General features: G+C 37.7%; 1 protein-coding gene across 3 annotated transcripts in view; it reads right to left on the bottom strand.

Annotated features, from left to right (window-relative positions):
- DLG2 (discs large MAGUK scaffold protein 2) overlaps positions 1-11,459 on the bottom strand; it is a 1,559,742-nt gene that overhangs the window by 75,677 nt on the left and 1,472,606 nt on the right. The window lies entirely within an intron of this gene.

Raw genomic sequence — 11,459 nt, 5'->3', positions numbered from 1 at the left:
TCTGTCTGTCTGTCTGTCTGTCTGTCTGTCTGTCTGTCTGTCTGTCTGTCTGTCTGTCTATCTATCTATCTCTCTATCCATTTATCCTCTCCCTGTCTTTTCAATATATATTTATATGTCTAAGAGTAACTAGGTAGCACAGTGGATAGAGCACTGGAGTTGGAATGAGGAAGACATCTTCCTGACTTTAAATCTGGCCTCAGACACTTATCAGCTGTGTGATCCTAGGCAAGTCACTTAACCCTGTTTGCCTCAGTGTCCTCATCTTTAAAATGAGTTGGAGAAGAAAATGGCAAACTATTCTAGTATCTTTGCCAAGAAAACCCCAAATGGGGTCATGAAGAGTTGGACAAGATTTAAATGACTCAATAACAACATATGCATATGTGTAATATATATGCATATGTATGTGTATGTAATATGTGTAAATAAGTACATATATAGTTAAATGATTACATATTACAGACATATATCCATATACTCAGGCAGGGTGGCAAACTTGCGGCCTTGAGGCCACATGGGGCCCTCTAGGTCCTCAAGTGTGACCCTTTGACTGAATCCAAACTTCACAGAACAAATCTCCTTAATAAAAGGATTTGTTCTATAAAACTTGGACTCAATCAAAAGGCTGTACCCAAGAACCTAGAAGGCTACATGTAGGCTCGAGGCCACAGGTTCCCCACCCTTGTACCAGGGGTTTTTAGCCAAGGGACCATGGACTTGTTCTTTTAATATTTTGATAACTGATCATTGATTTCCTCTGTAATCTTATGCATTCTATTTAATGCATTTAAAAAGCATTCTTCTGAGAAGGAGTCTATAGGCTTCACCAGACTACCAAAGACATACAAAAAGGTTAAGAACCCTTGACACACACACACACATATGTGTAAATATATATTAACATCTTATATATGTGGGTATATAAATGTATATGTATATAATACTAACATCTTGCCCAGCTAGATTTTTCCCTCAACCAAACATGGAATAACTGAATAGATTTCTGAAGCCTAAACTATTCATAAATCAATTCTGAACCACATACTCCTTTCCAAATGAGAAGTCTTTTACATTTTCTGTTGAAACACTGAGGGGACAGGTTTCTATAGTTACACAGCTGAGCCGCAGAATATATTTATTTCACTTTAGTGCGCAATCTCTGCATGGATACAGTGGGATCAAATCTTTCAAAAGTAATTATTGATATTAAAGTTTAAGAACTGCCGTAATTTTTCACTTGCAGACCAAGTGCTATGATAGGAAAGGGAGAAAATGAAGGTTTAAGTCACCATAATCTGCCAAATGGAAAGAGGAACATGGGGGAGATTACTGGCTCCAAGCTTTCCTGCTTCTCTCAGCTTTAACCCAGGTGTGAATATCGATCAAATCTGCCTCTCTCCCATCCTCCAAAAATGCCAATTATTGCATTAACATTATTCTGGACTCTTTTCATAAACCAGCCTTCCTAATGAGGAGTGATGGATACTGCTTCATTATGTCCTAATAAAATTACTCTCTCGTTTACAGATGCCGCTGATGCTTTTAATCACACAGCACCATGGTATCCAAACCAACAAACATCCAGTGAGCTCCTCTTAGAAGACAAGTAGGGTTGTGAATATCCTGGACTTGGAGTAAGAAGCCTCAATTTTCTCATCTGCAAAATGGAGTTTAAAATACTTGTAGCATCTAACTTAGAGGGATTTTGAGGTGAGGAGAGAATACTTTGTAAACTTCCAAGTAATAAATAAATGTGAGCTTTTAATAAGGGCATGGGAAGAAGGAAGGAAACAAGCATTTATTAAGCACCTACTATGTGCAAGATGTTATGCTAGATGCTTTTCAAATATTATCTCATTTGAGCCTCACAATAACCCTGGGAGGGAGGTGTTATTACGATCCCCATTTTACATTTGAAGCAACTGAGGCAGACAGAGGTTGTTACTTCCCCAGGGTCACAGTTGGTAAATATATGAACCTAGATTTGAAATCAGGCCCTTCCTGACTTCAGACCCAGAACTCTATCCATTGTACCACCTAGATGCCTCTAGATAATATGCATGGTAATATGCTAAGTCTCGGGAATTTTTTGTTTGCTTCATTTTGTTTTGGCTAGTACCTGTGATTTCATCAGCGTGGATCATGGGTTCAAACCCGAGCTCTGCCATTTACTCTGTGTCTGTCTTTGGACAAATCACCTCACCTCTCTGGGCCTGTTTCCTTATATGTAAAATAATGAGGTTGGGATATATGATCTTGAAGGAACCTTCTAGCACAATGCTTGGCCCATACATTCTTAAAAATGTTTGCTGATCGACTGATTGATTCTAGCTCTAAGAGGTTACAATGGTTGAATTTAATCATGCAGTTCATACAAGGTGTATACTGGTTGTCTTGAAAATGAATTTAAGGTGGAAACTGATAAATCGTACTAGAATGGTATAAACAGTGTTATGGAAATTCCTTCTACACACACTGATAGGATTTACCAATGCTTTACACATATGTAACTTACAACCATTTAACTTTTCATTTAACATTTTCCTTCACAAATAAATTCTAGATATATCCCATTCTTATTTTCAAGATTTATGTGCTGAATTTTACATTTTCCTAATAAATGTTTGCCATTAAAGACATTCCAATAGTTGATTTGCCACCCCTCTCTGCTACCCCCCATGTTCTTAACAGGCTTGTACACCTTTAGGCAGATACAAAATAAGCTAATAGGTAATAGTCTCATCAGAACAGTAAATGCCTTGGGGAGAACATAGGGTTTGGAGTCCGAAGACCTGTGTTTGATTCCTGGTTCTGCTGTGTACCATGTTTGTAATTTAGGGCAAACCACCTACTTTCTGGGAGATCTCAGTTTCCTCATTTGTTAAAATGAAATGGTTGGACTAGAGGAGTTAGGTCACCTCTGACTTTAAATCCCACCGTCCTGTATGTTTGGCTATCTATCTTATATATCTAGTTAAAATCTATTTGATTTCAAAATGTTGTCACTATTTAAAAAAAAAAACACCTGATACATAGTCAAATAAAAGCAAACTGTCACTCACAAAGGTTAGGAATAAGTGAGTTGAAGATCTTGTTAATATCTCAAGTTTTGGCACTGCACTCAAGGTTAACAATGACATCAATGATCTTGAGGGAGCCCATATAAAGCAATAAAAATTCATGACAAATATCCAGCTAAGGGTTTTTAAATTTTAAAAATCTAGAAGATTTTGGCAATTCTTGGTAGAGCTTTAAATAAACCAAGTGAACAGATCTTGGAGGTAGGGGTGGGGAGGGCAAATTGCTGTATTTTTTTCAGATAATTTTCAACTCAAAAAGACTAATAATACAGATTAGCCAAGTGCATGATCATCTCCAATGTGGTTGTGATAAAGGTAAAGCAATTAGCAGTTGGCTTGAAGCAAAAAGTATAATAAATTCATTTCAGCATTAAAATTGAAATTGGTTTTATATAAACCCCCCAAATCAGCAGTTTCTACTGCTCCATTTTATTAAAGTTGACAAAAGGGCTTTCTTTGGAAATTGCCCAAGGTCATTAGGCCAAAGGATCTGTCATTTTTCTTCTTGAATCCTGCTTTATCACCTATGTCTTCTGTGATGAAAGTAAGTATAAGGAGAACAATTACCCATGAAGAAAAAAGAGATCAGAAAGAAGAATTCCTTCCTTTGACTTTGAGTTTAAAGGTGGCAGAGTGCATAGAGTACTGAACTTGGATTTAGGCATTTGAATCCACTTACTATCTTTGTAACTCTAAGTTACTGAACTCTACTGTGCCTCAGTTAACTCATCTGTAAAATGGGGATAATATCTGCAACCTCTCAGAGTTGCTTTGAGGATCAAATCACATAACGAATGCAAAGTACTCTGCAAATTTTAAAGCACTCTATGAGTGCTATTTGTTGACATTGTTATTGTTATAACTGGTGATGAACTGCTGCTACCAGCTCCAGCAAGACATCATTATGGATGAAGGACAGTCTGGAATACACAAAGTCACCTGTGTTGGTTTGGAGCTACACCCATGCAACACTGGCATGGGGAAGTGGCCATGCAAATCAAGGCACCCCACAAGGCTGTGTCTAGTGATCAATGCATTGGAATACTGGCCCATAATGACATGTGAATAAGAGCAGAAACTTGTGGGCACCCAGTCTACAGTGTAAGGAAAGATGTACAATATCTCTTGGTGGTACCACGAGAAAATCAATCAATCAATCAACAAGCATTTATTGAGTGTTTAATACATTCTGGGCACTGTGCGAAGTGCTGATTATAAAAGGCAAAAGTGAAATAGTTACTGAAAAATGAGCAGTTCTGAATATTAGCAGGTTAGATGTACTGGAAGCACTGTGACAAAGCACTGGGAAAATGTCACTTAGCAAGCATGATGTAGGAGAGCTAAATCACTAGATGAACAGATTGTGTCCCTCTAATGGCTCCAATTTGGTTTTATCTGTCACAGAATGTTATAAAGACTGGACCACAAGCAGCTGACTTGGAGGCCAAAAACCTCTATGGTCCAGTTCAGTGGTTCAATTATTTGGACAAAACTGGAAATAGTATGCGTGGAAGTAACAATTTCTATGTTCAACTCAGTTCAACTAATATTGGTCATGGGTCTACTATGTTATGAATTGATTTTACATAGATATATGCCTGAGGCCCTCTTCTAACAGAAACTACAATATAAAAGATATCTATTACATATATTTATACAAATATATACACATGTATAACAAATATATATACACTTAAAATACAGAAGTGATATATATATTATATACTATATTTATACAATGTATATACTACATATGTGCAAATATCTGTAGGTAGATATATTTATAAAGAAAGTTTACTGATTAGTACAATGGAAAGGTCTAAGAGAAGTTGATTAGGGAGAGATTACTTTCATATGTGGAAGGGTAAGTATGGGTCAGGAATGTCTCAAAGGAAAAGAAAACATTTAAACTGATCTTTGAAGGGAGGTATTTTAAAAGACAGATATGAAGGGAAGTTCATTCTAGGCCTGGCATGATCAAAGGCAAAGAGATGACAGATGGCAGGGCAAGAATGGGGGACATGAGTAGTCCAATTTGGAGTACATGTGAAAAAAATGATGCTGGATATGTTTATTGGAACCAGACTGTAGAGAGCCTCAAAACCTATAATGCTGGTTGTTGTTGTTGTTCAATAGTTTCAGTCACTTCCAACTCTTTGTATGACCTCATTTGGGGTTTTCTTGGCAAAGATACTACAGTGGTTTACCATTCCTTCTCCAGATCATTTTATAGATGAGGAAACAGAGGCAAACAGGGTTAAGTGACTTGCCCAGAGTCACATAGCTACTAAGTGTCTGAGGCCAGATTTGAACTCAAGAAGATGAGTCTTCTTGACTTAAGGACCAACACTCTATCAACTATGCCACCTAGCTGCCCTAATGATGCTTTATCAGAACTAATAGGATAACCCATATTGGAATCATTGCAGTAACAGAGGTGTGTGTATACACACACACACACACACACACACATATGTATACACATACATATATATATATATACACACATATATATATATACACACATACATATATACACCTAAATATAAATAATCCCTCCATGTTCTCTTTTGATAAATTTAGTCCATCAATCAACATGTATTTATTAAGAGGCTATGTCTCAGGTATTATGCTGGGTACTGTAGATATAATCAAAAAGAATAAAATAATTCCTATTTGCAAGGAGCTCACATTCTAATGGGAAAGTATCCTTTTGTTTAAAAAAAAAGTCAAGGGGGTTATGTATAATCATTATTTTCTGACGTATTTTTTGATAAAAATTTTAACTCAAACCCAAATATTCCAGTACAATAAAATGAGATGGGGGAGGCTCCTTACAGCAACACCCAAAGATGGCCCTGAAGTACCAGAGTGTGTTAGAAGCCATCAGTGTGGCAAGTGTGGAGCTGCTGAAGATGGTATAACAGGCAGTTTTGACACAGCAAAAGATGCTTTCAAGACACATTTCCAGAGGGCAGAACAAGAAACAAAGGGCATAAATTGCTGAAAGGCAGATATGGGGCTCAATGTAAAATACTGACCTAAAGCTGGACGGGATCTTAAAGGCCATAGAATCCAATCCTTTCATCTTATGAATGAGTAAAGAGGAAAAATTTTCTTACAAGCAGACCTCCCCCTAAGTGGAATAGGCAGCTTCAAAAAGCTGTGGGTTCCCCATCATTGGCAGTCTTTAAGCCATGATGAGAACTTTCTTATTATACAAAGGTTATTTATTATGAACCACAGAAGATTTTTAAATAGAGGGGTATTTTCATGTCATGGTCCTCTTCCAGAAAAAAGGACAAATAACATAATAGTAATGTAAATGAATTAATATTATAAGGGACTAGACTAGGGGCATTGAAATGGGAATGGAAAAGGATGGAGGGTGAGGATGGAGGGGAATGGATGCCAGAACTCTTGTGAAGGTAGAATCTATAAGACTTGACCACTGGTTAGCTATGACGAGAGGAAGACAAAATAGTCAAAGGTGGATGAAATTTTGAGCCTTTATGGCTTAGAGGATGGTGGAACCATCATGGTGAATGATGAGGGAATCAAATATGAATAAGCTAAGACCTCTTATTTCTTAAATACTTTAAGTTTCCTCATGACAACCCAACGAAGGAGGAAGTGCAAGTGTATCTTTTTCAAAGAGCAAAAAACCAACACTTTCTGTTGGAAGCACAGTGACTCATCTCAAGTCACACATCTAGGGGAGTTAGTTGTCCAAGTTGAGCCAGGAGTTGAATCTGGGTCTCCTGACTCCCAGTCCAGTATTATTTCCACTACAACTTGAAATAACCAACTCTCAAAGAAAGCCAAACAGCCAAATTTTGGAGACTAACTTCAATGAAAGTTAAAAAAAAAAAAAGAATTGAGCAATGTTCAGCACAACACAATCAGTACCAGTCGTTGGCGACAAGGCCAGTTGTTGGCAAGATTTTAATGGGATGAGTAGAGAAAAAAGGACATATATCTTCTAGCATTTATTTACCATTTTTTAGTACTGAATTATTCCAGAGTCAACCCTGGCCACCCATCCCCACCTGTTCATAACTAAACCTCAACAGTTACCTATGATCTACTTTGTTCATTCCCCTAGAACTGAAAGCTCAAGATGTGGGGAAGAAGAACCAAAGTAAAATGTGAAACAGTGAAAGTAAAGCTAGGTTCAGTAGAGATGCATGTTCTTTTTGACAAGCCAGGCAGAATGATCATTTTAAGCTGTTTCTAGGCTCTAAGGAATACTGCAGATGAGCAAGCCTTGAGTTGTTCAACCTTGAAAAATGTTTGTAGAAGACACTTCATGTGTATTTTCCACCCTCAACTTGTCCTTTAGATAAGGTAAGAGAAAAAAAGAAAGAGAAAAAAAATTCCTATGTCTATAAATTCATGTGCACTTAAAAATAGCTTATCAACCTGACATTGCCTTCAATAAATATTTATCCTATAAAATAAGATAAAATTTGAAGAGATGATGGAATTTTTTAACCAATAGAGATAATAGCATAGTCCTCATCTCCACCTATTGGAATTTTATCTGCTCTGCCTAGCCCAAATGTCAACTTCTCTAGAAAATTTTCTTCGACTTGAGCCAGCTGGAAATAAGTTTTTTCCTCTTAAGACCTCTCCTAGCACATTTTTTTTTGCTTCTTTTATGTAGTTTCTTTGGTTTATTTTATATTATAGCTATTTTGGTACTGATCATATACTCATCCACTACTAGATCATAAGCTCCTTTGAAGGGCACCAAGGGTGGGCAGACCGATCATCTTTGAAATCATAGACCTACTGAAGTGTAGAAAAAGAAAAGGGGTAAACAACATAAGATAGTGGAAAGGAAATTTAGAATCAATGCTGGGTTTACATCCAAGTTCTGCTGCTTACTACCAGTATGATCTTTGGCAAGTTACTTAACCTCTCTGGGCCTCAATTTCCTCATATTTCCCTATATATTTGCATGCTCTCTCCTTCATTAGAATGACCTCCCTGAGGTCAGAAACTGTTTCACTTTTGTCTTTTGACCTCAGTGTTTAGTAGAGTATGGAATGTCATAGGCATTTATTAAGGGCAGGTCAATTAATCTGCAAAGTGAATATAGTGAATTAGATATTCTTTGAGGTTTCCTTCAACTTTTAATTTATGACTTTATCCTATGTTGAATGGCATCATGGGAGAAAAAATCCTGTCCTTGTAAGCAGCAAAAATCTGGGTTCTGATCATACCTTAGATACTCCCCAACTATGTGACAACTTCTCTGTCACCTAACCTCCCTGTGGTTTCCAACCTTAAAGTTATTTGGAAGAAAGTGCACTGCAGATCTTAAAGCAGCCTATAATATATTATCATCTTTCTATCTATGGTAACAATATAAGGTCAAACATTCATTCCAAACATTCATATGGACTATTTGTGCCCGACTTGTAGTAGAGCCTTCTGAGCTCATATTAGAAAGATCAGCCATGGTTAGAAATATTGTACCTTGACCCCGACATAGTAATGTCGTTTTGGTCCTCCTTGAAAATGAAGGACAACAGCCAACCAACCAACTAATTTAAAAAATATTTACGGGATTGAACTAAATTGAATTGAGCTAATTCTATTCCAAGGAAGGGATGGATCCTCAAAACAGATTTAGTGTCTGAGAAAGACTAGTGTATTTCCATTATTTTGTTTGGAATAAAGCATTTAATTAGTTCATTTTTAGCAAAAATTCTCTCTACTTAGAATCCTGGCCAAAATGCTAAAACGAGAAATAGGACTGAAAAATATGAGGAATATATTCTGACAACTGGAGCCTCCAGAGATTTGGAAATGGCCATGACTTAATAGGCCCAACTGTTTCCCTCTGCCTTCTTTTCTTCTTCCCATCTGCTCCTTTGGGCTCAGTTCAGATATATAGTAGGGATGGGGTGGGGGTGGGTAGCTGGTGTGGGACATCATTTTGCCAACAGAGTCTTTATTTTTCTCTGCTCTATGGGGTTACTTGAAAAGCAAACTTTCAATGCTGTGCGAATAATACTCATTTGGGATCTTGCCAGTTATACATAAATATCATTTGTCATTCCCACGAAGACATGGATCATGGAACCAGCTCTGTCAGGGTAAAGGACCTATTGATAACAGGGGTTGGAAAGGAAATGTATAGGGACAGAGCTCATATCTGGAGTAAGAGAATCTGGGTTCACTGCATTACTGCTTAGTATCTGTGTGGCTCTGGGCAAGTCATTCAACATTTCTGGGACTCAGTTTCTTAATCTGTAAAATGAGAATGTTGGACTAGATGCTCTCTAAGGCCCCTTCAACTCTGAATGTATGATCCTGCAAACCAATGGTGTCATTACAGAGATTTGTCTTTAGCTGTGATCTTCAGATCCTAAAGACAGAATTAAATGATTGTATTCCATTTGTAAAGAAGATATTAACCCAGAAAGAGGGCATCCATGGAAAAAGTCTAACGACAAATTGTTTTCAAACCCCATTTAATCAATAAGACTTGAGAACTGGAAACTTAGCCAGATTCTCAGGAGAAAAATGGACCATAATTCTTTCTCAACTATAAATTCTGGCATTTTCTGGTCTACTGCATCCATCATAAAATAAAACAGAAATGGATACTGAAATTTGATTTACAATTCCAAATTCATTTTCCCTGATCCAGCTTTACTGTGGCTGCTAAAAGTGGTCCTCATCCAAGAAGTTAGAGAAATGGTAAATCAGACAGCTGGACAATGATCGTTGTAGGCAGTTGGAAAATGATTTCACTCAGAAAACTGCTGAGAGCTCTTCAGAGGAAAGACGCCCTGTGAGTGCAAAGTGTTATTCGTGGTATTGCTAGTTAGAGGGTGATTGCTCCTCAAAGAATATGCTGGGATGAAGGATAGAGCCATACAGCCCTGAGACCCTTGACAAATACTTCACAGAATTAAAGCATCTCCAAAATCAGAGGGCATCTCAGAGATCATCTTACCCAATTTACACCTGAACAAGAACCTCTCTACAATATACATGATGAGTGGTCATCTGGTGTTTGCTTGGAGATCTTCTCTGAGGGAAAATCCACTACCTCCCCAGGAAGCCCATTCCACTTTTGGAGAGCTCTGATTCTTAGCAAGTCTCTCCCTATATGAATCCTAAATCTGCCTCTTTGTAAATTCTAGTTCTGCCCTCTGGAATCAAGTAGAACAGGTACAATCCTGCTTTCACATGACAGTCCTTCAAATACATGAAGACAGCTAACGAGTCTCCTCGAAATCTTTTCCCCTCCAAGCTAAATGTTTCCAGTCCCTTCATGCCATTCTCAAGTGGCAGGGACTCAATGCTTTCCCCTGTCCTGATCACCCTCCTCTGGATGCTCTCCTTCCTATAATTTAATGCCTTTGAATAAACACAATACACTAGAAAGGCCACATTAGGGCAGAGTACACTGGGATTGCTTCTTCCCTGGTCTTAGACACTGTGTCTCTTCTCTTGTGGGCCAAGATCGTATTAGCTATTTTGACCACCACATGACATTATTCACTCATTTAGAACATGCAGCGCACTAAAATCTTTCAAATAAACTACTGTCTAGCCATGTGTCTGCCATCTTGTACTTGCGAAATCAGCATTTTTGACACCAGTATAGGATTGTATGTGAACATGAATATACACTGAAGGGAGTTCCATTATCATATCTCAAGGTACCTGGTAGAGAACAAATGTTTTATACTTATATATAAATTTACACACAAAACGTCCAGAGGTCAATTCCCAGTGTTGACTTATGTATCGTCACAGCAACATTTGTGAGGTTGGGCATAGTCTCACTGTTACTCTCTATTTCCTAGCTGAAGAAAAATGATGGAGAAATTCAATAAAGGAACTAAATCTCAAATTTATATTCTCTTATCTCTTTAGCTCATGTTTTGGCCCCTAAGAGCTCTCATAGAGTTCAGAGATGGAAGGGACCTTGGAGGACATCTATTCTAACCCCTTAATTTTATAAACGAAGAGTCTCAGAGTTAAGAGACTTACCCAATAATACACAATAACAGAGTCAGGATATGAGCCTATATCCTCTGATGGATGAAGTATGGAAGCCCATACTTCCTTAAGACAAAATCAAAGGGAGAATTCTTGGAATGGTCTGCCCCAATTGTATTGTTTATTGGTGAGGCACCTTGACCCAATTGAACAATTCAGTCAACATCTATTAAGTGCCCATTATGTGGCATGACACTCTACTAGGTGCTGGGAATACCACACACACACAAAAAAAGCAGGCCCTTCTCTCAAGGAAGTCACATTCTAATGTGTTATGATCCCAGCTGTTTTCAATTGGTACCCAGCACTTTATTCTAAGTTTGTAGCATATGTGAGATCTGAGGCTGG

This window comes from Vombatus ursinus, unplaced genomic scaffold, assembly GCF_900497805.2.
Source record: "Vombatus ursinus unplaced genomic scaffold, bare-nosed wombat genome assembly UNPS02005659.1, whole genome shotgun sequence".
Classification (NCBI taxonomy): domain Eukaryota; kingdom Metazoa; phylum Chordata; class Mammalia; order Diprotodontia; family Vombatidae; genus Vombatus; species Vombatus ursinus.
This window is presented reverse-complemented; position numbering and strand designations above follow the sequence as displayed.